Genomic DNA, 27,464 nt, shown 5'->3' with positions numbered 1-27,464 from the left:
TTGCATGGGTGACCCTCGCGGCATGTGGCTACAAGCCCCGAGCACGATTAGTTCTTGCGAAATGCACGTCGGCGACGCGGCGTAATTTATTTTCGTCTCCCCAGTGGAAAGACGAGCCAGCATTGCGTCAGTCATGGCCAGCTAATAGATTTACAGTGGCTATAGCTGCGAACTGCGACGAGAGCTTCGAACGTGTGAACACATTCCATACAGTGGCCTCATCTTGTTGTGGAATGTGGGCGTTGAGGATGTATGGGTCACCCTCAGAATACCGGTAAGAATAGGGGTGCTATTCACAGACGCCGTGAAGTGAAGTGTTTATTTCAGCAACCAGGTGAACATGGCCAAAAATGAGATAGCTGACACATTAAATCAGCTCGTGCAGTGGTGATATGATGCTCGTAGGCATAGGGCTAGCCTTTCGTATACAGCGCCAGCACTTAGGGCTTTTGATTTAATCACCCCATATTGCCACTGAAACCACCAGTTCTAACCCTTTGGTATTTTGTTCAGCTATTCGAGGATAAACCAACAGGTGACAGATATTCGTCAACCAACATCAACTCACGTCGCGTAGTCCCTTCGCGGCAAAATTACTGAACTAGGTGATCTGCGTTGATGCAGGCATCCAGGGGTGCGAAATAGCAACTGTAATTTACCATCCTTACAAGTCTACCCTTAATAAGACGCCCCGTTTCTTCTCACGAAACCACATTCTGTGCAAATATGGCAGCTGTCCAATACCCCTTGGGCCAGCTTTGACATTCGCACCGACGTCCTTTTAGTAACACGGCTAATCCGACGTGTCAGTCACAGGAAATAAATCTGCAAAACTTCAATTTTGTGGAAGCTCGCACCCCTTCCTATGTTAGTAATGCCGGAAGGCAAGGGGAAGTCTGAAAGATACACTGCTGCTTGGAAGAAAGCAGTTGTGGAGGTCTCTCCAATCTCAACCCCAACCTCGTCATTGTCTTGGCTCCTTAATATCTTGATGCCGCCTTCCTTTTAACAAGATAGGAGCACGTCCGGCGTCACGCCTGCGATTTTGTCCTTACCTGTGCAGCAGACCTCCCTTTCTTCTTAACCGCGGTAAGAAGGTACGAGCTGATACGAGCTGGGGTTGGTCTCATCCCTGCCGTAACTGGAAAGTGGCCTCAATTTCGATATTTTTATCACCAACCGGGGTGTTCATTCTGCAAGAATCAAAATACCGAAGTAGATATCCACCACTTGCGGTGTATTTTTCCGGCACTGAGGATGACGAGAATCCGATGGCACCATACAGCAGCGGGTCTCCCACCGAAAAATCCCATTGTTGAAACCAGTTTTATAGTGTGAGGCTTTCAGTGTATGTTACTCCCTCCTCCGTGATCCTCGTAACGCGCAGCTTTAGATTCTTGCGATTATCTCGTTTTCATCTTCTGAGTAACCCTCTGCGGACTTCCTATAGGTTAAGTTGGTGTTTGTCAACCGCAGGGGTTTCTGTGTGAGTGCCACCGCCTTGAAGTCGATGTCTACGTTTTATTGTAGATCTTGGAGCCATGCTTGGTGGGACGTAATGGTTGTGGGCTCTTGGTCGCCTCTCATTTCGCGGAAGGCTTCCCAGTCTGTGTGTTTGATTTGGTGAAGAGAATGGTCACCTGGGTATAGTGGTCGCTACCCAGGTGCCTCTCGGGGACCCAGGAGACCACTATAGTGGTCGCTACCCAACGTCTCTTCCGTATTATTCCACTCCACCTGTAGCACGACTTTTCTTAAAGAAGCGTTAGGTTAGGGCAAGTATCTCTGGCAACACTGCTGCCTACTCGCGTGGGTTGTGTCGGGTCTGTGAGTACGCTACGTTTATGCTGTTGGGTAGTGTCATAAAGTCTAGTGTCCTTGGCCAATGCTTTGATATATCCCCATGCCGGGTTCGCCGGATCGAAATCTCCCACCACTAGTAGCTTTCGGTAGCGGCCGTGGCTTTCGCCCTTGGGGTAAGGTAGCCGAAGGTGTCCCTCCTATAACCTGGGGGCTGTACACATTGAGGACGAACGTACTCCGGCGGCCGCGACTGATGGGCAGGATTTCTTCGAGTATGTGGTCAATGTCCTGCCCGTATATGTCGTGCGGAACGGTTGCGAGTGTTTCCGAGACGGATACGATTCTGCGCACTGCAACAAACTGACTTCATCATCTGAAAGAGCAAGAGGAGAACATCGTATCGAATTCGTCCGGATGCTAGCAACCAGTAGATCCCGGAGCTCCTCTTCGAGAAGCTTTCAGACGTCCGAGTCGCAGCCAGTATTTTCATCTCGACGTTAAGTGTGTTAGACTTTTGTTTGGCTCTTGCTTTCGTCGATGCAACTCGCGACTTTCGGTAACCCCTGACCATCTCGGAGCGTAGTGTTGTCATAGCGCTGCTGCAGCTTCTTCGTACTTGACATCTGTGGGCTTTTACGACAAATGCAGGCTACGCAGAGTCACGTAAGGCTTTTCACCTAAAACTTTAAAGACTCGCGGTTTCTAACTTGTGTCTCTTTCACTCGTGGTTCCAAACAGATCGAACCTTTCCAAACAGACGTCGATCTTGCTCGAGCGTGGGCAGAACGCGAACACAACGGGATGATGGTCGCCACTGATCTCACTTGCCATGGCATCGTCGTTCTTGCGGGTTCGATCATTGCCGTTGCCTTAATGTTCCCACTCTCATCGACATGTTCAGCGAAATCATGAAGCGAAATGCCTATTCCAACAACAACAACAAAAGACCTACTAACACAGATGAGAGTCTTAAATTCTTAAAGGAAAGCAGGGTACAACTGATGCATGCCATTGACTACTGGTCTGCTTACATTACATAGGCGGCGCAGTCGGAACCCTGACAGAGCGCTTGATAATCATTGTATCGATACAAAAAGGCAAAATTAAATTTAAGACACATAACGCGGTGAGTTCTTTATTGCCCTGTTTCAAAGGGTCTGCGATTCTAACGCACATATAATTTTGTATGTTCAACAAGAGAGAAAATGTAGCATTTGTGGGCGCATCTCACATGTCGTTTTTTTCTTTAGATTTTCAAGATTTTACGTTTTGCTTTCTCCAATTCAGGAGAAATGTCTCTGGGAAACTGTCATCACCATCACAATTATCAGCTTAACTAGTCTATTGCATAACAAGGACATCTCTCAGATTTCATCAATCAACTAGGCACATTGTAAGCACGTGGCGATGCTCTGCTTTCGTCGGTCGCGGCGAACAAATTCACCTTCTCGAAGTTAGTCTCAAAATGAAAGCCCGATCCTTCCTATATGCACCAGCCAAATTGTTCTGTGAGAACTGCAGCAACAATGCCCCGTATACTGCCGATAACTGACGCGGACGGAGTGCGTTTCTCTTAACGTCTCGAACAAAATGACAACTGCCAACGCAAGAAGGCTTCACCGCCAGTTTAGAGTCACAGGGACGTTGTGTCTGTTTTTCCGTGGCTTCGGTATGATAGCCGGTTGTCACGTGGTGTTTTGAAGCTGAGTTTTATTTATAGGATGTACGCGTTAGAGTCAGGTAAGTAAAGTAAAGCCGCACTGCCAGCAGTAAACAGTATTTGTTTAACATTTTAGGTGACGGCTCTGCAGCCAGTGCACTTTAGCTAACAGTCAGTGCCTGAGACAAGACTAAAGTATCCATTTTCTTGCAAACATTTTGACACGTTACTGACTATATTTAGCTACTTCGCTAACACAAACTGTATTTCTTTTCATTTTACCTAGCTGCACCAACAATGATGTGACTTCTTGAAGTCATGGGCGACAGAAAGCTTAAACCTTAGTCTATGCTGTGCAGGGTGGTTAATCGCGGCTGTTGTTTGGACACATGAGCCGGTCTCGAGGTCGCTGCTGTCAAGCCTATCATTCCTAATGGGCAGCAAAACAGGCGGATGAAAACGACTGCACAGAAGCAATGTGAGACTAGCTGAGCCGGATTTGATAGCTGTTTGAAGATAAAAGCCTATAGAGCATTGAAGCATTAGAATTCGTAATGCGCGCACTCTGCTTACAATCTGACATTTCTTTTTTGCTTCCGGATCTTTTTTGTCTATTTGGTTTAATGCAGTTCAAAACGAGCCTCATGTGTATATCAGCAAGCGGGAGAATTATTCTCTTTGCCTTCCGAAGTGTCATTCCTCGTCCTCATGGTTGTGAATTGAATTTCAAGATTGCCCGGTCAGTGATGTACAACCGTAGATTGACCTCTAGCTTAGTTTTTGTCGAAGTGATTTGAAGGAGGCTGAAATTAAACACACCTACATGCATGCGCTACATTTTATAACATACTTTTTTGTGCATTCACTTAACACTTTTGCCTCGGTGCTTCTTATGCTTGCGCATAGTTTTCGTTCTAGCAGTCTTCGAACTCCCATCTCTGCAACAGTTTTCAACAAGCATCACTTCATTGGATTTGTTTGGCACTCTCAGCCGTGATAACAGGACGCTTGTACTTTCTCGGGTTTGGCTCGTTCTTTACTGATGACTATGCGTTCCTCGTAAATATACTACAGCACGTTTCGGTGTCTGCCACCAAAACGCGTTGTTATGCCTGTCTGGCTCCGACGCCACTGTTGGTGGTTGCCCAATCATCAGGGAATGCGCTCTTTTCTCTTACATTAACTCGACTGCGTAGCGTATCATTACCTGCAATGGGCAGTTTGTTTTTATGGCGATTTTCACGATACTGCTCGCTAAGCAGCATAGTTGTTTCTACAATGGCGCAGATTTGTTGGGCTGTCTGTATGAAAATCAGTGCTTACTAGTTCTTATTCTGGAATTTACGTTGTTCGTCCAGAATCGCTTCTATTTAGCGACACGTGCGCCGCACTGAGTTGTGCGCTGCAACACGCTCTATCTTATTTTACTACCTCCACTTGTTAACGCCCTACCAGTCCCGGCTATTACCACAACTTATAAGGAAGTTCTTGAGCATTAGGATCTGGCAGCAACTTCTGCTTCCAGATTACGTGTGAAGGTGTGAAAGGAGATTGTTGAAAGTATGAGGGAGCAATCTCCCTCCAAGCTTCATTTCCAACCAGCTTCGTAATCCCCCGATGTCAGTAAAAGTTGACTCTCTCTATTTTATCATATCCCTAACACTAACGTCAACTTCTTCCATTTCTCCTCGCTGTCTCTCTCGTCATCTTCGTCGTCTCCGTCAAGAAAGAGCGTTTGCAATTTACATTACCGTGAGAAAGCAATATGACGAGAAAAGCAGGACCACGCACACGAAAGCAAAATTAGCAGCTCGAAGAGCCATCTGTTCATAATGGCCTCAGCGCGATTATTTCGAAACAAGACAAAAACAGTTGACTTCTCCGATCAACGAGATCCTTCGAGACTCGGAGAGACTCTGTGGCCCTCCGAGAGGCTTCGCGAAGTCTGCACGTAAACCTGCGTGTTTGACTCAGTCTTCATGCGTTTAATGCTCAGCACGGCGTTCAATAAAACCCTGCATAAATGAATACATGATGCTGCTTACTTCGAGTTTAGCTCAGCATGATGCTTTCCTGAAAAAAAAAGAAATATTATACCATCACGATGAGCAGGCTCCAAGTAGTAGCTCCAAAGTCTTGCTCCAAAGAGGCAGACCGGGCCGCTGGGGCAACTTTCTGCCAAAAGGGAGCAGAGATGAGATGCGTCTCGACGCTGCATTATTGATTGCGGCCAGCTCGATGGTGTCGCAGCAGAAGGCCAAACAGGGTCGGACGTGCCATATATTCTTTAGACGTGCGTTTTCCTCATGGGTGTTGGCGACGCGTGTCGCAAAGCTCCATTGCAGCAGCTCTCACGTCCTAATCTTCCGCAACACGAAGGAGAACGCTCGAAAGCGCAGCTTCTCCGCGGTGCATTGAAAGCTTGCCTAACCGAAAAATAATATGTGTTCGCGAAGACCTACTCGCAACGTCATTGTTAGTAAGTTATTCTTCGTTCACGAATACTAAAGACTAACGGGTACGCGTGAATAATCTACCCCACGCCGTACACACATGATCCATCATCATCATCATCATCATCGTCGTCGTCGTCGTCGTCGTCCTCCTCGTCGTCGTCGTTATCATCATCATCATCATCATCATCATCATCATCATCATCATCATCACCACCACCACCACCACCACCACCACCATCATCATCATCATCATCATCATAATCATGATCATCATCATCATAATCATCATCACCATCATCATCATCATCATAATCGTTATCATCATCACAATCATCATCATCAGCCTGACTACGCCCCCTGCAGGACAAAGGCCTCTCCCATGTCTCTCCAGTTAAATCTATCCTTTGCCAGCAGCGGCCACCGAAACCCTGCAAACTTCTTAATCTATCCGCCCCTGCTATGCTTGCCTTCTTTTGGAATCGACTCCGTTACCCTTAAGGACCAGCGGTTATTTTGCCTTCGCAGTACATGCCCTGCCCAAGCCCATTTCTTCCTCTTGATTTCGAATAGGATGTCATTACCCCCCGTTTGTTCCATCACGTGTTATCTAGGTACAAAACTTCAGTGTGCAAGCCTTATAGAAGGCCGTCTGACCCACCTACCTGCCTTTCAATTTGAATAAGTATGTTTCCATGATTTCTTGTGTCACAAAAACCTTGTGGCGGAATAGTATGCTAGCCTGTGTCGTCTGCAGATTGTGAAATACATTATTACTACTGTTGTAAATGTCGCCATAGCGGCCGCATTGAAAGATTAATTTCGCAGTTCTCAAAAGCCGATCAAGACCTAGTAACTGCCAAAGCAGTGCTTGGTATGATGTTATTTTATGCACGATGAATAGAACGTTACTGAGCTACAAAACGCGGACACAACACGTAAAAAAACAGGACATACACAAACTCGAAACCAACTGTACTTCGATATACAAAAAGAATATATAAATAATAGTGAAAGAAAATACGAAAAACACAACAAAAACCTACTGATTCACCTGCTGCCTTTCAATTTGATTAGGTATGCATTCATGATTTATTGTATCGCAAAAACCTTGTGGCGGAACAGTATGCTAGCCTGCATCATCCGCAGATTGTGAATATTTTTGCTCGGATGACACACGAAGGATGTATAATGACAACGTCGCATTTGAGATTGCTGCGCTTATGTTTTTCTTTTTTCTTTTGAGGAATCTGTGTATATCCCCGCTTGGTGTCTCAATATATTTAGCTTAGAGTCTGCGGATGTCATGTCCTTTTCGTGTTGTCATGTCCAGCAGTCTATGAAAAAAATTTTGAAAATTAAAAAAATATAAGGCGCTGGTATAGAAATATTTAGGGCAAGGGTTCATTCTTCCGATATCTGGCAAAATATTTTATAGTGTTTCTATCGTTGGCATTCAGTAGTTAAGACTGCCATAGGAAACAAATGGGGAACGCTTTTGACTACGGCAATAACGTTAACAGCAACTAAATTCAAGCCTGCCGACAGGAGGTTTGCGGATATATAATGATTCTTATAGCGAAATCTTACAATATGTGAGAACATTGCGCTCATAACCTGTTTTCCATTAAAAAAATGCTTTTGTCCAGAATTGTGGGGTATGGTCTCGTAATGCAGTGTGGTTCCAATCTATAGTTCTGAGCTATCACCAAGTAGTCCAATTTGCTGCTTTACTACAGCACATTAATGCATGGCTGCCTGCTGTAGCCGGACGCGCGGCCTTTTGGAACCGCTGCTACATTAAGTGTAGGCGCTTCTATGGAAAGAAAGCTATCGCGCTGCGCTGTATAACGCAGAGTGCGGCGCCACGTAATCTTCTGGAATATGCAAAGGGATTATCGATGGGAAAAAGAGCACGTTTAGCTCCTAACGATGTTAACTCGAGCTGGACTCCCCGAAAGGAGTGCTGCGGGCGACGTATGCGCAATAATCCGATAACAAACATAATTAACTTGTTACCTTCGAAAAAAAGGCGCTTATTAAGCTTATTACCATTTCTGAACAGCCGCTCAAAAGCCCTTCTATATAGCCTTCTGCTCCATTATTTTTCTAATTACTTCAATCCCTCCCGCTACCTATAATCCGGTTGAACAAAATGCGCTGATGAGATAAGGAGTCCCTGCCCAACAATGAACGCGTGAGTTTCTGGCCAGTTTTTATAAATGGAGCGCTGTGTATACACTAGCGACGTTGTGTTTTGATCGCTCATCGCAAGCGCTGGCCCTAATATACACCACTGATCTTGGCTATTCCAGCAGATGCCGCCACCTTACCGCCTGGCTGCAGCCTGAAGGAGTGAAGCTAAGTAACGAACTCGTAGGCTGTCCTCGCATTGTTGGTGGTTTACCTATAACGGAACCCAGCCAGTCGTTCGAGGCGGGCTCCTTACGATGAGCGCCGCTTTTCATAAGGGATCGTTAGACTTGATAATCGACCAGTAGCAAAGTATGACTTCCCTACAAAGCACAGGGCACTGAACACTGATATCGTCGTCCCCTGCGAGGCGCATAAAGTCAGCACATTGTTGATTACGTGCGAATGGGTTTACGTTAGAAATACTTGGCGGCGAATTTTGAGTGTTTTTGGTTTTATACCGAGGGTGGTTGATGGCGGTCGGGAATTCATGAAGAGCGATTAACCAAGGTGTCCTTATCCCTCGTTAGTTTTGTTCCGAACTGCCTCGCGCCATTAGTGACGTCCTCTTCGTGAAATAATTTTTCTGCTTTGGCAAGAAAAGGAACATTGTCCTATTACTGAAAAGCAACAGCTAGGACAGCATGACGGTGTTGTGAAACTCTATTCGGTGCTTGCTGAGCGTGCACATCTTATTCTGAGGCGCCGCAGAAACTGCAAGGGGGCCGGTATACTTAATATCGGAGGAACGACGGCCATGAGGAACCGTTTCCCAGCTCAATGTGGACGTTCACAGACGGCGTTCATCGAGAGTAAACTAGTACAGCGAAGGGTACGGCAATGCCATCAGGAAACATAAGCTGCACCGTGTTGCTTTTCTGTATTGTGGTGAAACAAATCGCCAATTGCACCCAAGTTCTCACGTACACTGAAATGGAAGGGACGCTGTATTGTTCAGGGCCAAGACCACAGCAACGGCGATGACGAGGTTTCAATGCCCATACAGAAGCTGATGTGGGCTGTGCACCAACAATCCCACAGTGAAAGCGGAGGCGCATTTCAGAGGCAGAATTGCACCCCCCCCCCCCCCCCCCCCCCTCCTCGCAAACCTGCTCGCGCTTCAAAATTTTCCTAGACGCAGTGCCATTCACTGGTTTTAATACAGAAATGCGTTTTAAGGCTAGCAAGCCACATTATCGCCCATTTTAGCATCCACAATGCAGACCTCAACTGAGTAAGAATAAAACCCTTCCATATCTTTAAAACTGAGGCGTGAACATTTATACGTAACCAGGTGTATATAAGGCGCGCTGAATGCAAACCTGGGAATGTGGGAGGTTAGGTTATCCATGTTATCTAGTTTAGCCTGCAAGAAAAGGAAGACGAAGCAAACCAAGAGGATAACCTTAATTCAATGCAGATTTTCCTCATGCAGGCCGGTGGGGATGATTTTCTGCAACGTTTAGGCCAACCGTTTTCAATGTTATTCGAATACTCGTGTTGAAGCAGCATGCAGGTGCGAAATGCAGCTGAATTGGAATTAAGCGCATACGCACTTCTGCGATAAAGACGATCAACAAGCTGAAATACTTTAAAGCGCGACTGCTGCTTGCAATGCCTTTGAGGATTCCCCGGGGCTTGCGTGTACACTTCACGACAGCACACAGCGCACTGAAGACCACACGCTGGCGTTATCGTCGCCCCTATATATATTCACTCCACTCTAGTAATATTAGTGACCTGTCGAGTAGTACCTCCAAACATGCAGCAGATGAAAGAAGCTGTGGAAGACAGATAAACGCACATTATATCCCCGTTCGCAGTCCCTGTAGGGCTACAACTCACTTCTTGCAAAAAGTGAACACCAAGGCTTGCAATTTTTAAAGTAACCTGCTCCGAGAACACGGAACAGCCCGTTCGCACAATAAGCATCGATAAGGTTTTTCGACGGCAAATGCAGGAACTCAGAAACTAAACGTAACGTTGTTTCGCAGAAGTCACCTGACGCAGTTAAAAACAGAAATGTGGGACTCCCATCAATCTCAGTAATGAAAGCAGTAACTAAAGGAAAAAAGAACGCTCGAGAAAAACAAAAAAAGAAAGGAAAGCACTCGTGGCACTCTTCGGCATTCGGTGCCCTTGCGCCATAAAAAAAATCATCATCATCATCGTCTGTCCGGCATTTGTTCGTGCTTACGTGCGTACGTTGTCTTAGTTCGCATTTTACTACTGAACGGAGGTGTGCGCTGGCCACGGGGGAGGCATTCGCCCTGTAGGGATAAATAAAGTGAGGTCTCGGTAGGACCGGTGCAAGTCGTACGCCGCGGAGGTAGAGGCAGGGCGCGCATTTGCACGTCGACGTTGCAGACCCGCGCAACTGAGCGAGCGAAATGAGGTGGGGTTCTGGCGAACGACCAGCCCGGCTCTCTGGCTGGCCTGCCTGCAGTCGTTCACCGCCTCACAACGCTGTGTGACCTGAGTGCAGCTGTCCGAAGCTCGCGCGGAGCGAGGGAGCGAGAATCCAACGACACGGAAGCTGCTCGGTTACAAAAGGCAGCGCTGAATTTGCAAGGCCCAGGGGTTGTAACTCCCACAACTGGGAATTCAGGCTCTCTTGCTCGGTTCGTTTTCGCGTTCTGTCTTTAAACATGCATCGCCGACTCGCAGGTTTTCTCTTTCTTTCATTCTTTTTTGTGGGCTCGGGTAATCACTGCGTACGGGTGCTCTCGAGATGAGGGTAGCCCCGTATTTCTGGCTGCCGACGAGCAGCCCTTTTCACATCGCTACGGCTGCAGTTTACGGGATACGTCTACTCGGAAAATCTGTTTCAGGATGAAGCTGCTGTTGGAGGGGATGATAGGGCCGCGGAGGGCTGAGTTACTGAAGTTCTGTTTACCATACTTTTCTCCTTTTTTCTTCCTTCGGCGAAGCCGTGGTCAGACGTAATCATTTCGGTTGCAGAGCGGAGAGCTTCTTCACTGAAATTTGTTTTTTTGATAACTTGGCCACAAAATTCAGAAATGATGTCGTCAGCACTACATTCGAGCCGCAGCAAGTCTTTGCGCTTGCATTTTTTAAAACCCACTTTTTGTTTTACTTTTTTATTTCATTTTTTCTTTGCACCACCTCTTACCCCGGAAGGCACATGATGAAGTGAAGGTTCCTTTTTCAAAACGTAATATCCTTTGACGTTCCCTAACATACAGAAGGACTCAGTGCATATGGCGCCATGCAGAAGGGCCCAGCCTGGATTGCTGCTTCGTGTTTCGTTTGCTTTCCTTGTTTCGAAGTCACGCAACAACAAAAAAAAAACACCACCGGCACTGCTGGTTTTCAAAAACGTGAGCGATTTGCCTTTTTCATCTAGAAACCAGCTGTTTTGTTCCACTGCTGTAGTTCGGGGTTCACGTTACATTCAAAATAACGCAGTGAGTAACAATAAATTCGGTTCAGGTTTCGTTATAGAAAAAATAATGCGATTCTGAAAAACGCATCAACCTAAAATATTATTACGGCATATAAACGAATAGTATGATGGTCGAGGTGAAGGGAGAAACTTTTCTTGAAAAAGAACGTAAACCCGAATCATATCATCATGCGGCAGCGCACGTATAAGCACCAGCCAATGGCGCAAGCCGTCATGAGCACTCGCCATCTTACGTAGTTAGTGCGGTATTACGCATGCCTAATAAAGTCCTTCGGTCACTGTTCTCATGACGCCTCCACGACTAATTTCTGAGAACCCAGCTACCATACTTGGTGCCAGACGTGGGGGGCGTTGGTCAAGCCTGCTGCTCCCGAAGAAACCCACTGGTAGTGCTCACTCGACGACAGGTGACCAAGGGCCATTTTAGCAGTAATGGAAATCATCAAGCCTTCAAAGCCATTGACCCTAGGCGTGAACGCCGGGAAACTAAGTGACTTTGCCGAACTTTTGAGCTGTTCTTGGAGGCAACGTCAAGTGATAAACCAACGTCGGAAGCAGTGAGAACTGCGCTTTTGCTTAGCGTAGCAGGCGAAGACGATAGAGAAATCCACAACTTTGGCGAAACAGTGTTGAGCTCCCCGTTCAGCCGAGAAACCGCCGTAGTTGCTGGCGTTGGCCTAGGCGTTGGGACATCGAGGATATCCTGACGGGTCGATAAGATCGTGGCGTAACACTTAAACCTGTGTAATGAAAATGATTGAGTTAATTAAATTATGGCTACCCGTCTCAATTACTTGTAAGGACGTAAAGTATTTACAGTGAACATTCATATATCAGTTGGGGATCGAAACTACGGCTCAAGTTAGACACACTACACCTAAGCCATTAAGGCACAATGTTTCACCTTAGTTAAAAGGAGACCTGGCGTGTTTTTTGGTGTGTCCCGAAGTCTAGCAAGCCTGCTTAGGTATAATAAATAGTGCGTATAAATAGAAGACGGTTCGTTCGATTTTACGAAGTTTAACGCCCAAAAGCGGCTCAGGCTATGAAGTACGTACGCCGTAGTTTAGGGTACTGGAAGGAAACAGCGCGTGGAACAAGTACACTGGAAGAAAGAAACGGACACGACCAATAACTAACAACTGAAACTTTATTTGGGAACAAGGCGTATAAACAGGGAGTAGGAATAAGTTGAAAAATGTGCAGTGCAGCGCGATCACGGGAAATCAGTGTAGTCACGTCACAAAGCAAAAAAGATTACGATGGAGGGCGCCTGTGTGCTTGTTCCGCGCGCTGTTTTATTTCGGTATGCGATGCCAACTATCCCGACACCTTGCTCTCGTAGCTGAGGACTCCGGATAATTTCGACCACCTAGGGTTCCTTAACGGGAACTGACAGTGCACAGTATGCGAGGCTATAATATTTCGCATCCATCGAAATGCGTCCGCGGCCGGCATCGAACCCACATCTTCGGGGTCAGCAGCCAAGCGCCATAAGTACTGAGCCCCCGCGGCAGCTAATTATAAATAGTGAATAATTGTGCAATAAAGTGGAAATTAACCATTAATGCTGTCGCGTAATAACCTTAAGGCTGAGCTTAGGTTACCCATATTTTTTGTTTTCTAAGAGGGAAGGGAAACACGATAGCAAGGTGGTCGTTCTCAAGTTTCAGGAGTACTTTGGTGAGCAGGAATATGAAGTGCACGAAAGGTACCTGAAAGTTTCGCGTACTTGAGCTGGGGGATCGAGGCGAAAGCTTCCGCACAGTTTAGGCGAGAGGTAAAAAAAACAGTACAGGGTCTGTAATATTGGTGCCCTAACGTATGACACTGTTCGGGATAAAATTGTTTTCGGAACGAATTTTCCTAAGCTACAAGAAAAACTGGTCAGAGAAAAAAATTTCCACTAGAAAGGACTGTCATCTTGTGCAAAGCATCCGAAACCGTAGCACGCCAGAACGAGAGTTGGTCCAGTGCAAAGCAGGCGCCGGAAATAGATACAGTAACTTCGAAAAGGAGGATGGAGAGACACCCACCAAGTTTCACCCGTTCAGGCCGAATGCATCCTCCAAGGCGTTACCCGGCACACGACAATACTTGTCAAGGCGATGAGGACTTTTAGGTTTGGAATACGGCAGTTAACAGTGCTCGCAGTTAACTGTCTGGTGAAAGCCATGATAGGAGGCAGGAACCTAACATTCAAGGTCAAGACCCGATCCCAAGCAAACCTTGTGCCATTATCAGGTTATCCCAACTCAAGTAAGACACACTACACCTCAGCCATTAAGGCACAATGTTTCACCTTAGTTAAAAGGAGTTATCTCAAGTTATTAGTCGGCGCGCTTCAGTCGAACGGTGCGGCATTGCGGTCATACAACGGAGGCATTATCAAGCACTGTAGAATGTTTTCGACCCTGCTCAACATTGGCGATCTGAAAAAAGTGCTCAGTTCTTGTTCTTGAAGAAATAGCACCAGGCTATCCTTGGATTCGAAAGGGAGCGCAGTCCCTCATAAAATGGAGTGCTAGAGGGCAGCTTACTCTATTTTTGCTCCAATATGGGCGTATTCGTGTTGACAGCCATAAATTTATAGGCTGGCATCATCATCATCATCATCGTTGTACGAGAATGGCCTCTCCTGCTGGTACCCTATGAACTCAGTACTGCGTCAGCCTCGCCGACTTTATCCCCGCAAACTTCCTAATTTCACCCCTCCCTTTCTCCTTGCGCCCACTGCTAGTCTTGCCCGCTTTTCGAGTCTATTGCGTTATCCTAAGGGCCCGTCGATTAATTTGCGACCAGATTAAATGCCCTGCGCATGAACTTTCTTCCTCCTAGTTTCAACGGCCTTTTCTTCCTGCCCAGCGATGTTTTATTCTTGTTTTAAGTTTCCGTCACCATTTCTTTTTCGTAGCTCGCACCTTTCACATCCATTTCGCTGCAAACGTTTGGATTGGCCTCCCGATTGGTAGGTACTGAATATAGCGAATGAAACGAGGACATTACGACAAAGCGAACACCTACACGTAAACGGAAGGCTACGCATAGCGGGAAAACTTGAGCATGCGGTTCTGTGGCGAGACAGCGCCAGCTACGGGAGCCTCGTATAGACAGCGTAAGCGCCGAACGTGATAGGACCCACGCAGCGTGGCAGAGTCCCAGTTGCGCTAGCCGCAAATACAACCTCCATTTGTGGTCCGCCCTGTAAGGTGGAGCTTATTGCTACCAGAATATGTGTAGGTTCTATGGGCTCACCTCACAGCAAAGTGCGCCGCAAAAGGTGTCCGACCGAGATGCGACGGCTTCCGCGCAGTGTTAGCACTTGTCGCGAGCTGCACATCGATGTGCATTGCGCTATGAAACACAGCGCGCCATGTAGTTGTCGCCGTTGCGTTGCATGCCACAGTGCTTGCGGTTTTATGCATTATCTGGGCGCTCCGATGCACAATGTACGGCTTCATGGCTCGTTTCGATAGGCAGCGCTACACATCGAATTCAAGCAAACAATTCTCGCCTTCTTGGGCGAACTTTTAGCCGCTCCATTTTATGGCTCGTTGAAGCACTCCAAGAGCGGTCTGTCTTTGCGTTTTCCGCACTGCATTGCCAGTTTCTTGAAACATGCAACGAACGGAAGGAGCACTTATCTCGTAACTAGCTTCCAAGGGTGAAACTTTCTGCAATCGGCAACTTCCTTCTTGTCTCAGACACGTGACGCTTTTAAAGGCGCTCGATGCTCCATCGGTGGTATAATATGGACAGCTACCGATCGAAATTCTAGAAGAAAATATCATTGTTTTATCCATGTTGAACAGCTTATGCATACGCACTAAAAAAAAAAGCCCCCTCTCTCGTGATCAGGAATATCCCTTCCATAAGGGCGCGGTTCGGGTGTCCAACGATATATGAGACAGATACTGCGCCATTTCCTTTCCCCCAAAAACCAAATTATTATTATTATCAATCTTCATTTTTTCTTTTTCTTTCCCTCTCTCCTTTATCTCTTCCTTTACGGCGCGGTTCGGGTGTCTGCCGATATGTGAGACGGTTACTGTGCCGTTTCCTTTCCTCAAAAACCAAACAAAACAAGTGAGCCGACGGCGTTCGTAGAGTTCATTGGCGTTGACAACTTTGCAAAGACAGCTCAATTTAACGAAATGAAAGACGCAGAACCGGCTCCGTGGGTCAGTGGAGACTCAATCGTGCTTTCGCTTTGTATATCCTGGATTAGCTGGGCTAATCTACATTACTTTTTTTTCTGCACGCGTAGTATTCTTAATGGACGCGAAGCCGAAAAGACCGGGAAGCCGAGAAGATCTTGGGGATGTCGCCTCCCGACCTTTCCCTCCGCCTAACCGGGGAACCCCACAAGGGGCGGTCCTATCACGTTTACTTTTTAACATTTCCCTAGTGCCACTGGCTAAGGCCCTTGCTGCTATCCCAGGGCTCCACACAGCCATATACGCAGATGACATAACCCTCTGGGCAACGGGAGGATTCATTGGAGCAGCCCAGGATATCCTGAAATCTGCCTTATACATCACCACCACCCAATTAACAAACATAGGCCTCCGTTGCTCTCCAAATAAATCGGAACTCTTGCAGCTGAAACCCCTGCCCAGTGAATCCCCAATAAACTGCACATGTACGGGAACCCAGTGCCCATTGTGCCTCAGGTGAAAATTTGCGGCCTTCTAATTAACATTAACAACACACTCGATGCTACTGCCACCCTTAAGTTCTTGCAATGAGAGAGACCAAGCAGGTGGCTGCACTAATCAAGCGGGTGGCAGCACGCAATCATGGACTCTCTGAACGCGAGACCCTCAATATGACCAATACATTAATCAGCCGCATTACATACCACTTCCCATACCACATACTCACTCAGCGCCAAACACAACAGGCAGACATCCTAATACGCATGGCTGTCACCTCCGCCCTACGTCTTCCACGGATGGTTAGCACGAAACGCCTCCTGGCCACTGGTACCCACAATGCCGTGATCGAATTAATAGGCGCTCAACGCACCAAACAATTAGTTCGCCTGAGTCGCACGGAAGCAGGACAATGCCGACTGCGACAGCTCCGTCTCAATCCACCCATTCCCACCCCAACAAGTCCCACAGCTTACATAATTTCTCTGCGCACGCAGGATCACATATATCAAAAAGCCCCTACCGCTCAATGTGAGCGCTAGCCTCCATCAGGGTAGGCGGCAGGCTCGAGCGAGCTATTACACCAAACCTACAGCAACCGCTCCGATATACTTTATGTCGATGTGGCAGAAAATTCTAAAGTAGGATTCTTCACGGCAGTCGCCGCCTATGAAGACGACACTGTGGGGGCCGCCGCCACTATCCGAACTAATTCACTTGCAGAGGCGGAAGGAGCCGCCATCGCACTTGCGCTGGCCCACTCCACCATTGACAAAAACATAACTGGAATTTGCACACATTCCCAGGCCGCATACCGCCACTACCTAAAGGGGGTGGCGACGCCGGGCACACACCGTATTCTTGCCACAGCCACCTCTCTCGACCGAACGGTTACTTGGTCGTGGATCCCTGGGCATGCCTCGATCCCCGGTAATGAGCGCGTTCATGCGCTGGCCCGAGAACTCTCCTCCTGTCCCCGGACGATCAGGCACCCAACCCTGTGCAAGAGGCCCCATTTGCCCTTTATACATATTATCAAATCACCGCATTCTACAAACTCAGCCGCATGACATTACCGCCACCCCACAGTACTCTGTAGCCCTTATCCAGCGCCACATGGCGACCATTACAGACGGGCTGCTTTATATCATCCTAACGTGTCTCATGCTTTCCCCCACCTTTCCTCCTCATTGTAACACCTGTGGCGTGCCCAGGTCCACACTTTTCCACTACCTTTGGGAATGTCCTTCCCCACAGGCGGTAGCCCCCATCCTTAATCCCACTCATTCTTCCTGGGAGGCTGCTTTACGGACCGCTCAGCCTGACGGCCAGAAATGGGTGGTGGATTGGACCTTATGTGAGGCACAAACCTTTGGAATCCTGGACCTTGGAGGATTTTTTTCTTTACTTTTTTCTAATAAAAGGTCTTTCCATCCATCCGTCCATCATTTCGCATAGGCATCGTGGAAGCATCGAGCCGAAAAACACGTCGGAACACACTTTTGTCTTTCCTCCGCCTCCAGACTTCGGAACGAGCTGCGGTGTTGGCAATCCCATAATGTGTCTTCATTAACGCTGCAAGCGAGGCTGTCGTGTTCATTGAGCATCGTGCCGCCGAAATGGAAGCGGGGAGAACAACTGTGGAAATGTCGAAGCTCATAGCGGAGGGAACGCGCAGTTGCGACTTATCGAATGGGATGGGCGTTATTTTTGCAGCCGCGCCTTGCTTGTACCGCCTGTTTGGAAAGGCACAACCTGCGGTAGGCCACCAAATTGTTGAAAATTAAAAAAGAAACCGCCTATAGAATCGATGCACTTGAATTGCGTGCAACTATTCAATCACAATTTTCTACAACTGTCTAATGATTGCGATGCAGAAAGTTGCTTAGAACAAAAAAAAAATGAAAGACTTTAAAATATATTACAAGATATATGGGCAGCTGACGGGCGGTCAGCCTATCCTCCAGGTGGTTCAATGTAGAATCGAGCACGAGTGTCACAGTACCGGGATATGTTTACTATAGTCGCAGTAAAGAGGACGTGTGCGCAGCCTGAGCAGCCGATGTGTGTGGTGCCAGACGTAGACACAAAAAGCAGGGGCACAGGTATGATTTTAAGGTATAAGACCAGGCAGGGAATTCACAGTCGTTCGCGTGTTTTCGCAAACTTTCTGTGCTGCCTGCAGGTACGAGCAGAAGCTTCAACTGTAGGTGTTGTTGGTGCAACAATTGGCTATAGTTTGGCTTCTTGCAAGCAGGCTTGAAATCACTGAAAAAAATCGTCGTTTGAAAACGTAGAGAATGCTTTCCCTGAATTCTCAAGTTAGGCAAATTTCACAGGATTTCAGTATTTATAGAGTTCTTCTTACCTCAAGTGTTTTATTTCCAATAAAATTAAAGAACAACATTTGGTCATATTCGATTTTTTATCAGATCAAGCGGGCAGTAAGTATAGTCACATTTTTTCTGTTATTCTTACTTGCTCACTTATTTTCGAAGGAACTCGAGGATAGCTTATCTGTGCCTTTTGTGCTTCGCAAATACATTTCCATCCGAATCCGATATATCCAACTCGAGAAGGATCGTGAAATACTTTGATGTATCAATAATTCAGTCTAAAACAAATTGCTTGGGCTTCGTTACAAACCTAGAAGCAAGAATGCATTACACACATAGTAGTGAGGCATCTCTGCCTCCCGCTTGCGTGATGGCCTCGCACCACTCGCTAGACGTTGGTAGACCTAAACTGCTTCCTGTCGAAAAAGGGGTGGATAGTGCTCTGGAACTACCCACTGCCTAACATAAGATGTCAGGTTTTTACAAGCTTACTGCAATTATAATTACCGAATAAAAATTAATGTACAGTACTCACGGATTGAAATAGGACATTCGGAGCGCGTGGCCGTCGCTTCATGGAGCGCCGCCCGTAGACGCTCATGGAACCAAGGTGGTGCATTGTGGTATGGCGTGAGAGGGAGAACATCTACAAAGCAGAATTGTTCCTTCCAGTAGCCAATCAGCCGGCCTGTGGTTTACCACATGCCTGCGTGGCACTGCAAGGCTAGCGCTCCGAATGTCCTATTTCAATCCGTGAGAACTGTACAGTGGTTTCCGTATTGCCTTCGGCAGTGACGCAAGGCAAGCGAGGTCCGCTGCCAGGCTTTAGTTTTATTAGGTTGACTTTACCGCATGTAAGCGACGTAGCGGGGAAGTTGAGTAAAGGAAACCAAAGTGACACCCTCGAGCACACTTCACATTGTGCTCTTCATGCGTACTCCAGCGCTAGAACAGCCACCAGGCGCCCAGGGCAGTGCTGGCTACTTACTAGTCTCCCACACGCGAAAATCTCAGAGAGCCTGGTAAAAGAAGCGCAACTTGTAGGTTCGCGAAGTGCCGTTCAATATATCGAATGTTCTATGGAACAGTAGTTCAATAAATGTGAACAGCGGTTCTATACTCTTCCATGCGATTTTATCGAGAAACAATAATTTGATGTATCCTGGTTCGATATATGCTTCTATGCACCAACAGAAGAAATCGGCTGTGACGAGCGAAGCTGTCGGATTAAGTCTGCTCCTTGCTTTATTGAGTGAAAAATATCAATTATGCTGCCGTTCGATGAACCCTTTCTGAAAAAGTTATCTTCGCAGTAATATATCCAGAGGCTTTTGATCAGAACACATAAAACGATGCAGTAAGCTCCTCGCTATGTTTCGCACAGAAACAAAACGAACTTTGAAGGAGTTAAAGAGTAATTTCTAATCAGCGCATAATTCCTTCCTTCATGCTGATTCCATGAATGTAATCATGATATTGAATCCAGGGTAATAGACAAGTAACCGGGTTCTAAAAAAAAATACATGCACGAACACTGCCGCCCAACGAAGTCAAACTTTTACGATCAATGAGAGCGTCCACGATGCATGGACTGCACGCATTTTTTGTCGTTTCTCTCAAAATGCAAGAAGATATTACGCACCTCGAATTGCTCGCCTTTCATATCAAGAGCGGTGAAAGCATTCAGGCCGAGCTGAGACCAGTCGATACGTGAGGAACGGGAGCAAAAAAGGAAAGGAATGAAAAATGCGGCCTTGGTACATAGCATCCATTTCGAGGTTCCCGTTTCTTAGTTCTGTGGCCAGCGTTGATTTGGCTGCCTCTCGGCTTCCGCTCGTGTATATTTTCACGGTCGTGGAATGCATAGCGGCCGCTTTATGTTTTGCTATTCCAAGCGACTTATGAGTAATGACGCTTGCGTCTTAGTTTGATGCTGTTTATCTTCCTGCATATAAGAAAAAGGAGAGGTGGGGACGGAGTGGCTTTCATGGAAAAAGAATCCCATTGCGCGCCATATTGCTTCTGAGGAGGAGAACGCGAAATCGTTTCTTTTTAATCTGTGCGCTGTGCTGCTAGATTCTCGTGTATATTTTATGGTGGTGATAGCTGCATTCCTATAAAAACATTTTCATCCCAGCGTGGAAGAAAGGCGTAAAGAGTTTACATTATATATCCGCAGTCAATAACTACTAGCATCAGGTCGTACTACTTATGTCCGCCTGCGGCATATTCACCTCCATGGTCTCGTTCAACGTATCTTATGGAAACTTACATGCACCACTACTTAATTCAATTTCAGTCTGTTACTACTGCAGTACTGCTCGTAGACTAACAAGTGAACACAGTACTAAGAGCTCTTAAGGCTTCTAAACAGTTTGGCACAATGTAAAATGTGGTTCGGCTTGTCAGCGAGGAAAAAAAAATTGCGCCCAGAGCCGGTGCCAGCCTGAAATTCTTCAAGACAAAATCGTAGGACATGCTTGGATAGAGCATAGGTGCCGCTAGCCGCACTCTTTAAATCAGTCTCGGCCATGTTTAGTGTTTAGTGCGGTGTTCGTCTCATTCTCTTCTTTATCGTTATTGGCTCGTTCAGGTGCCTTATCGCGTTCGGGTAGGGTCGCATAAACCTAAATAAGCTAAAGAGAAAAGGAAACAAGAAAAAATTACTGCTCAAAGGCTATGCCTAGGCATTCGCCGATTGTTTCAACTACACCGTAGCCTAGTTTTCCCATTTTTTTTTCTGGGCAACACCAGATATGGCTATCGCTATACTATCTCCGCTCAAAATGCACCGCTGGAGGAGGAGCTCAATGACAATCCTAGCGCAGTACAAAGCCGAGCCCTTATTGCCCGGGGTCTCTACGGAGCGTTCAATGGCGGCTCGCAAGACCGGATGCTGGAAAATGTAGCCATAACCAAGTGTGGAGCTCTCCTATATAGTTACGTTGCGGCGTTCTAAAAATGCGGAACCGCAACCCTCAAGCTGGGCAAGCTCCGATCTGAGGAAATTCTACTAGCGGACTGGGGAAATCCTCAGGCCTCGGTTCTCTCGCCAACCCTCTTAAACAACCTAATGTCCCAATTGAACTGTGGCGCGAGCTGAGGCAGCTATTTTTTCTTTCGTTTACGTACCCCAGCGCAAATTTTACCCCAACAACCCTAACACATGCAAGCCGTACCCGGAATGCAGCATGCCATCTGTGCGGACGATATAACGACGCGTACGACAAGGGTATTGGACGGTGAGATCAAGGCCGCCTCGCAGCCAGCAGCGGACCATGTGCAGTTTCACGCCACAACAGGAATCCTCCCTTGCGCCACCGAGCAATCTGAGGTTCTTCTCCTCCACCTTTACTCATCCACCTACATCTTGATGGAAGTCGCATCCAACAGGTATCCCGTCCGAACACCGTAGGTCTACACGTGCAGGATGGCTCGAATCCCGGGGCAGACCTGGGTGGTGATAGAAATGATAAGGCGGGGACGGTTCGCTAACAAAGGATAAGCATTCAAGGAACCAGGCATTATTCGGATCGTACAGGCTCTCGCTCACAGTCTCCTACTACTTAACGTCTAAAAACAAAATCTGACACAGACCCAACAGGATGCAGTATTCGTGCTCATTCTGGCTGCATTAAATACGACCATGGTCATTCGAACCACACCTCAAAGGACCGACGCCTCTGGCTGGGCATGCACAGCATCCTATCAGGAGCTCTGGAAGCGCATAGATATGATCAAAGAGCCAGCCTGCGCACAACAGCTCAGGGCAGGCATATGCAAACTCGCCTGAAAATTCTCCTGAAAATTCTGAAAATTCGTTTAACGAACGTTTAACGTTTAACGTCTCCTGAGAATTTGTTTAACGAGCTTTCTTTAAGAGAAGAAAGCTTTGCCGATGAGCAATACGGTTTTCGTGAAAATAAGTCTACAGAAATGGCATTACTGAATGCTAAAGATAAACTGTTGAGTTATTTCGAGAATAAACTATTTACTATTGGATTGTTCTTAGATTTCAGAGAGGCTTTCGACTCAATTAAGCATAATATTCCGTACCGAAAACTCCCGTTCTACAGCATTCGAGAAGTAACGCTCAGATTGATTCGAACGTATTTATCTGGAAGATTGCAACACAAACACCTTAATGGTTTTTGTTCTGAGTTAAATGAGATAACATATGGTGTTCCGCAAGGTTCTATACTGAGAACGTTGTTGTTTATTATCTACATTAACGACTTTAGACGCATTCCACATACCCCTCACACAATTATCTACGCTGATGACACTACCTTGTTTTTCCATGGCAATCACTTGGACCATGTTGCATGCCGAACTAACACATGGTTAAATGAATTTTACACTTGGATGAGGGTAAATCTACTGCAATTAAATGTTAGTGAAACAAAATACGTCATATACAAACCAAGAAATAAACCTGATGACGAAAACATCTTTGTTAAATATAATGACTCTGTAATAGACAGGGCTTCTAGCTTTACATTCTTGGGCGTTTACTTTGAAGAGCACTTGGACGCCTCAAGTAGACAAGATACATGCTAGTGCATGAAGATCTTTTGGCATACAGTACAAAATTAGGCACCTGCTTCCTGCATGACTTCAGCGCCAGTTATACTACGCTCGTGTTTAATCACACTTCAATTAGTGCTTACTAATCCGGGGCTCTAGTACCAAGTCTAACCTTGACAAATTGATCCTTCTTAAAAACGAGCTATGCGATGCATCGAAAACCTTGAGCGGCTGGAACACGCGGCCCCGGTGTTCCTATAATCATAATGTCCTAAAAATAAACCAGTTATATGAGCTGAAACTTGCTACTCATATTAGGAACGAAATCATGCGAAATACTTCAGTGTTAACTAACTTGAGCCAGCCCAGTACTACATGGCATAACTTTAGAAGGAACTTCTTTAGACTACCCGCCATAAGAATGAGCTACGGTACACAGACACTGTCGTATTTAATCCCCAACATTATAAATACACGCCCACCTCTTCTTGACATATCACAGCAATGTAGAGCACTCAAAACGTTCAAAAATACCTTCAAAACGTACATACTGTCCAACTCAAAGCTTTAAACATACATGTTTTGAAAACCAACTAAAATTTATGTTGTATGTTATTTTTTGTTATTGCATTAGCACTTGTATAGTATTGTAATCTTTTGTACATTTCTGTGCACTGTAGGGGTGACAGGGCCCTCGTCAGGCAGATAGCATTTGCCTTTTGCTCTGTCATCTTGGACCGTCGATGTCTGAAAGAATGTTACAAATAAAATAAAAAAATCATGCAGGACAAGCCAGATTTTCATATATCCTCTTCACAAAACCATATCGCTCATCAGCTTAGCCCACATCCCACAAAATATGCACCCTCAAAGATGCTAAGGCCGAAGAGCAGCCACAGCCCAGCCACTCTCTAAATATTTAGGAGGCGGCACGGAGTATTCAAGCGTGCAGGCCCTGGAAGAGCTGGTGGAATCGCAGTGGTGCTCGATCTTCAGAAGCACACATGCATAGCAGCCAAAATTTAAGCCTTAGACACCATTGCGATAGAACATGCTATTACCCGGATAATAGCCTGCGCCTTGTTCTCTACCCGCAGCCCTGCACCAAACACTATTTTCGCAGACTTCCAAACTGACAGAGAGCATTCCCAAGGGGTGGTTATCCCCCCAAAGGGAGCGAAGCCTTTTGTCAATACTTCCCAACAAATAACAAATAAAAACCCCAATGATAGGCAAGAATCGTTTGGACAGCTAAAGGCGCCCCTGTCCTCTGCAGTGACCCCTAACGAAATCTCCCAACACCTAACTGCCGGGGCGACACGACACAAGCTAGTCCAACATAGACGATGTACAAGGAGTCTAAACTTCTATCGCGAAGCGGAAGCCATGTAGAGATGGCAAGCAGTTCTTACGGAGGATGGCACCTGAGAAATCAATGTCGCTTTGGTTGATTGATTGATTGATTGATTGATTGATTCGTTGATTGGTTCATTGATTGATTGATTCACTAATTAATTCATTCAAGACCAGCAATGAATTGGTAGCACACCACTCTCAATGCCAATGTGGCATTCGTAGCTTAAGAATTCAGAATGTACGATAACCTACTATTTCTGACTTCATGGTCAAGCAGGCCACTACCAGTTGTTCAAGAAATTCTCACAAATGCGTGTTTACTAATAGTCGAAGTTGTGAATAAATAGATGCTCTCAGGGTTCGTAGTTGAACGCAAAGTCAACTTTTAAGGAATTGTCGCTTCCTGCTCATGATTTGCAAAGTGCTCATTAAAATCTTTCGCAAAGTTCTTGCCAGAGCAGAGGAGATACTCGGCATTCGCATTCCTATTGACTCAAGGTTTCACCTAGCTGAGAAATAGCGTCACGCTTTTCTAAAAGCAAACAAGCATTGTACGAACATTGTTCAAAAGTGTTCAAGCAAAAGTTGCAACGAACCTTAGCAAGATAGTAAAGCACCCCGTTGTCAGCTGTGGAGAGAAGATAGTCTCTGAGAGAGAACAAGCCTGCTATATCCTGTTTCAACGTAGATGTGATTTCCGCCTTGTGCACGTCCCTGCAATTATTACTTCATTTTCGGAGCCCGCTTCCATCTTCTGTCTTCATCCAAGATGCCGCCCCCTCGTCCGTGTATACATCCCGACGGCTCACGCTGGCCGCCTAAAGCGTGACCCCCCCCCCCCCCCCCTCCCCCCGCGGTTACGGACTCGCGCGCCGCGTTATGCGCCCCTACCAAGCCACCGCCGAAGCGATCACATGCCATATCTCGTGAGCAGCAGATCGGTGATGCGCGGCTGCGCTGCACCCGCACCCACCTAGACGACTGGCAAAGAGCGCGCGCAGTTTACATGGCTAAAAAGTGGCCGTAGAGCCCCGCAGTATTGTTTCACAAAAGCCAAAGATGCGGAAGACGTTAGCGGCTAGTTCACTGAGCTCATTCCAAGAAGTGTGCGAAGTTGTGCTTCTTGCTACATGCGTTGTGCACTTCTTTAGTACATATGAGCTCAGTTTTACAATCACAGCTCGAGACACGACTGAACGAAGCACTGATCTAACAAGAAAAAGAAAGTGATTGTTTACTGCCCTTCGACAAAAGCACATTGAGTTTACATTGACCGCTTATTGATTCGTTGTGAAGCGTACAAGTGAAGTTCCCTTTTTAAACTGTTACAACGTTCTCTGCTTATATGACTAAGCAGGAACCCAATTGCCTTCAGAGGACATGAAAATCAGATTTACTTCACTTAGCAATAATTTGCCTGCAGCATAATTCTTAAGGGACAAACAAGAAAAAGTTTGTGATTAGTGCTGAATGCGCAGCGTTTAAGCAATATTTAGAGAAAATGGGAAGAATCTTAGCTTCAGAGCGAAAAAAATGTTCCCGAGAGGCTAAAGTTTATTTCAAGCCCTGAAATCCTAGATAATGCTATACTTTTTTCCACTGTTCATGGCGCAGAAATGCACTTTGAATAAGATAATTCTACAGTTAAACCTCTTAGTATAAAACAACCGAAAAAAGCGTACCTGTCACGGAAACTATATTAGAAAACGGCATGTATTAACAACCTAAGCCTCTAACAACTGATGGTGCACCATTCGTAGCGCTCCGGTAGGTAAGCCTGAGCAAGGGTTATGTTTCATGTGGATGTATTGGTGTGACATGTGTATCAGCTGTGCTACAGTTTATTTTTCACGGCCTCATCACCGTTTTCTTCCTGAGTGGTGATGGGTGTTTGGTGTCACATTTTGGCGTTCTTGCTTATGAAATGTAAGCTGCAAATGTTGCTGTTTTCGGTGGTGTTTCGGTAGCTGAGGTATTAGCGGAGGATGAATAAGCTTTCAGCTACAACTGGGCAAAGGACTTCGATTGAAACTTATTGGCCAATTTCTTATGGAATCTCAATAAAAATAGTACATAAAGAATAAAAATTTTCTGATAAGGATGTATTGAGAAAACACTAGCCTATTAGTTTTGGAATGGCGCGTTATTTTTTGCGCCCTCCTTTTTGCAGCTAGCCTGTGTAGGCAAGTGCGCGTGCGTTTGCTGGAAATAAAGTTAGCCATCAGGCTTTCGGTGACTTCATTGTCCTCTTAGTGAATTGATGTAGAGTCGCGTTTCTGTTGTTCTGCTGCAGTCAGAAGTATTACTCAAGCATAGGAAAAAATAAAAAAGATAAGAATAAGTTCAGTCTTTCAGTGGAGAAGGAATACGCTGAGCTTTACACGATGCAAGACTTTCAGTGCTTTGGTTTAAGTAAACGTGCCCATGATCAGTTCGCCTTATTTGCATGAAGCGTCGGAGAGAGCCCATAAGATGTTCGGCCGACAAAGAGAAGACAACCGAATTGCCCGACACAATTTAGGAACAAACTTTCTTGAAGGGTTACGCGAGAGGCCAGTGAATATATTCGATTTGATTTGATTTGATTTTTTTGTTTCCTTTCTGATACAGAAACAGGAGCAAGAGCAAAAGTCGAAACGCCTGACGAAGGCTCTTGCCCCGCATACAGTTTGGCACAAACGGTTATTTAACATAGCTTTAAGCGAAAAGTTTCACACCAGAATCTTCGAGGGGATATAAGAGAATGTCACACAGCACTGAAGGGGAAAAAAGTAAATAAATCATGTAACGAAAAAATAGACGTATGCAGCAAACAATAAACCGTCTGTAACAGTCGGTCTTTCTTAGTCCTGTGTTTTTTGCGCTGTTTTCCTACAGATTAAGCCGCACATGCCAGCACAAAATACTTAGTACAAAAATGCTAATATAACAAAATTCTGAACATGGTTGTTGCAAGCTTACCAACAACAAAATACCAACATCATAATAGCAAAACACAACAGCAAGATTCAAAACGATAATGCACTCCTAAAAATACAAATTAGAGAAAGAAAT

The sequence above is a fragment of the Amblyomma americanum genome, chromosome 7 (assembly GCF_052857255.1).
Source record: "Amblyomma americanum isolate KBUSLIRL-KWMA chromosome 7, ASM5285725v1, whole genome shotgun sequence".
In the NCBI taxonomy this organism is placed as follows: domain Eukaryota; kingdom Metazoa; phylum Arthropoda; class Arachnida; order Ixodida; family Ixodidae; genus Amblyomma; species Amblyomma americanum.
This window is presented reverse-complemented; position numbering follows the sequence as displayed.